Raw genomic sequence first — 3879 nt, 5'->3', positions numbered from 1 at the left:
GGCTGAGGTAATGTTTTCCCAGGTTTCCTCATGTTAAGTTACTCCTTTTTTCACGTTTTCCATAATATAGTCTTTGGAAGGAAGTCATTATGTGTATTCTACACGTAAGGGGTGAGAAGCTATGCTCCACTAACTTGAGGGTGGAGTATCTACATAAATTATTTGAAATTCTTCTGCATGAGATATTTGTCTATTCTCCCCCTATTAATTCATTTTTTAAATTATTTAATCATTTATATTAGGATGGATTCATGGATATTTATTTCATACTTTGGGTTATAATCTAACACTACTGCTTATTTTGTTGCTTAAATTGTTCTAGGTTTGGCCGTGGAAGCTCTTTCATTTGACACCTGTGACCGCTTGACCTATCCTCATCATTGTGGGGTCTTTAGTTTGTTCATAAGTTTTTGAATGACAAGCTCTAGCTAAATCTCATTTTAACTTGGTGTGTTCTCTTTCTATTTCTGTCCTGCCTTTGCCTCTGTCTCTCTTCGCCTCTGTCTCTCTCCTTTCTCGTTTCGCTTCCTTTATTCATCATGATCTGAAAATAAGAAAGGATAGGTGATCTCAAATTTTGCAGTTTGAAGGTAAGATAATTCTTCTTGGAGCCTAGCCAGTGGTTCTCAAATGTTAGTGTGCAAAAGAATAATCTGGAGAATTTGTTAAAACTGCAGACTCTTCCTCGCTGTGAACTGGACTTAATTATGTCCTCCACAAATTCGTATGTTGAAGCCTCAACTTCGACCCAGACTGTATTTGGAGATAGGGCTTTCAGGAGGTAACTAATTAAGGGTAAATGCAGTCATAAGATGTGTTCCTAGTCTGATAGGATTGGTAGTTTTATAAGAAGAGGAAAAGAGAGAGAGATCTCTGTCTACATGCACAAATCAAGGAAAGGTCATGTGAGGACACAGTGAGAAGGCAGCCATCTGCAAGCTGGGAAGAGAGCTGTCTCTCACCAGAAACCAAATTGGCTGGCGCTTTGATCATGGACTTCCCAGCATTCAGAACTGTGAGAAAATAGATTTCTGTTGTTTAAGCCACCTGGTATGTGATATTTTATTATGGCTACTTGAGCTAACACAACCTCCCCTGCTCCCCACTGTAGCCACCATTTTGATTTTTAGGTGAAGGACGGGGGATGTAAGGATTCTGCATGTTAGCAAGAACTTCAGGAGATGCTGATGGAGCCTCTGAGGGCTTTTCCTTGAGAGTCAGTGAGCCTAGCAGTGGAGGAAGAGCGTTTGCCATGCTCTTTCCTGAAGGCAGGTAGCTGTTTCGCTACACACATTATTTCTTCTTTTCTGGTGGCTTATACTATTTGAACACATATAACTTACCTACTGTTTGTGATAAGAGGGGTATAGATTTCAGGAATTTACAACACATTTATCATAGGACAAACACTCATATCCTCAGGATTTATGCTCAGAGTTAGGTTTTACATTTAAGCGTTTGAGTACATACGAAGTCTCACTTTTTTCCCCCTGCAGAGTATGGAGGGTTAAGGACCTCAAGACATAGCATTTTAGGGCTAGAAGGGAACTGAGAGATCATCAACTCTAGTCTTCTTTTCCCTTCATGTACAGAAAAGAAAGTGGGACCATAGAGGATTGGATTGTCCCAAGTCACATGATTATTGGTGGTGGGGCTAGGTCTAAAAATTGTTTTCCTATGTTCCATTAAGACAGACACAATTGAAAGTAATTGGTTTAAGTAAATTTTAGTGAAATAGACAATTTTGGACTAATCTTTCTGTTTTCAATTTTTTACATCAAGGTACAATTGCATTCGAACTTCAAGATTATAGCTTTTGTGAGTTACAAAAGTAGACGCTATACAATATCATGTTTCCCATTTGAAGGTCTGTTGTTTAAGCTACATTTATTTATTTAAAAAAATTTTTTTAAATTAAAAACAATTTTTGTTCTTGGAGTATAATTGCTCTACAATATTGTGTTAGTTTCTGCTGTACAATGAAGTGAATCAGCTGTATGTATACATATATCCCCTCCCTCTTGGACCTCCCTCCCAGTATTAAAACTGACACTTAGCTCTTGGCTTAGCCAAGCTGAATCTGAGTACAATCAGTAAAGTTGGCTTCTACTATGATCCAGGCACCTAGATATAGAAGGATCCAGACTTGGAAAGTGAAGGGGGTGGGCAAGGTCTCATGATAGACATGTTACTGGGGAAAACCTTTGTTCAATTAATTTAGGCAATGTTGCCTATTATGCATAATGAGACACTATTCATATCCTTTTTAGGATGCTTCATAAGATGCAACCAACTAGCCAAAGAAAGACCACCTTGTCACTAAAGGTGACACTAATTCTAGATGAGCCTGGAGCTGCGAGGTAACATTTTATGGTTGTTTAAAGATCACTGGACTAGATTTGAGTGTTGGCTTTCCCCTTACTAGTAGTGTGACCTTGAGGAAGGCCCTTTACTTCTCTTGTCTTCTGTTTCCTTATCTGTAAGTTGAGGGGACTGGTTTCAATATTGTTAATAACCCTTCCAGATTTAAAGGTGCCACAACTATGGATCTGTCATATCTGGACCATCTCTAACAAATAGGGCCCAGAGTGAATTAATTTATCTTAAAAAAAAATTTCTTTCCATCCTGGAACTTTGACGTGGCTTTCAGAATTCTTTGTCGTTAGAACTGGGGAAGAGCTTTCAGGCCATTCACGTTTTAACTGTTATTTTATGATGTACTGAGGCCATTTCATAAATGAAGTGCTCAGCACCGCAGAGCTGGCAGATGATGCCTTTAAGCTGGAAAAGAGATGGCATCTCAAGAGGTGGTATCTCATGTCATGGTTGTTTACCAGAGCTGTGTGTCTGTGTGTGTGGGTGTGTGTAAGGAGTGATCTTTGAATAACATTTGGAAGTAGATTCTTTATATATCTATGTTTATAGATACATATTTCTCTCTCTTTCTATATATATATCTATTTCTACATATTTTATAAATTTCTGTATATCTATATTTTTATATATATATAGAGAGAGATCTAGATATAGAGATACAGAGCAATATAGACCTAGATGTAGATATATAGAGAAACATTTTGGGTATTTAAATATAACTATAGATAATTATATTATTATTATTAATATATTTGATAAAATATATTAAATATAAACATATGTTTCTCCTCCTGGAATATATAAATAGATAAATATCTATATATATTATATCCATACATATCATATAGATATAGATATATATATAGATATCTATATATCTATCTGTCTATTACCCAGGAGGAAAAAAATATAGATGAGACTGATGGAAATGCTTCTCTCCAGAATGTGTCCCACTAAGGCAGATGGGCAGGAATCGTCTGTACAATCATGGTGTGGTGACGTGATTAATTCATGGATGTGCCTGACATTTCTCTCTCTCTTGCCTGCCTCTCCTGTCTCCGGGGAGGTTCTTGCCTTGCTAAGCTGGTAGTTTGGGCTTTGTGATAAAGAATCCAGAGGACATAGGACAGGAGAAGTGGGATGAGATGGGATTGAACTGAGGTAGGAGTTTTCCAGGGAGCGTTGGTAAGAGAAGCGCGGCACACAGGAAGTGAGAGAAGCAGCTGGGAGATGGGGGGAGGTTCTAAGAAACGTTGTCACTGTCACGGTTCCTATGTCCCCTTCCCAAGATTTGACAAATCCAATGACTTCAAACCTCCGTTTTGCTTCTGAACTCTGTTTTGGAGGGCAAGGCTGTTTGGTGACTGAACCACACAAACAATGGCTCAATAAGTGTCACGACAGTTGCAACCCTTTGCAAGGAGAACCAAAGGGCCTGCTGAGGAGAGCATGGTGGAGACCTTTGGAAGTGACCATTTTTGCTCTTGGAAGTCAGCATTAAGG

Source organism: Eubalaena glacialis, chromosome 5, assembly GCF_028564815.1.
Source record: "Eubalaena glacialis isolate mEubGla1 chromosome 5, mEubGla1.1.hap2.+ XY, whole genome shotgun sequence".
NCBI lineage: Eukaryota > Metazoa > Chordata > Mammalia > Artiodactyla > Balaenidae > Eubalaena > Eubalaena glacialis.
Note: the sequence above shows the minus strand (reverse complement) of the source record.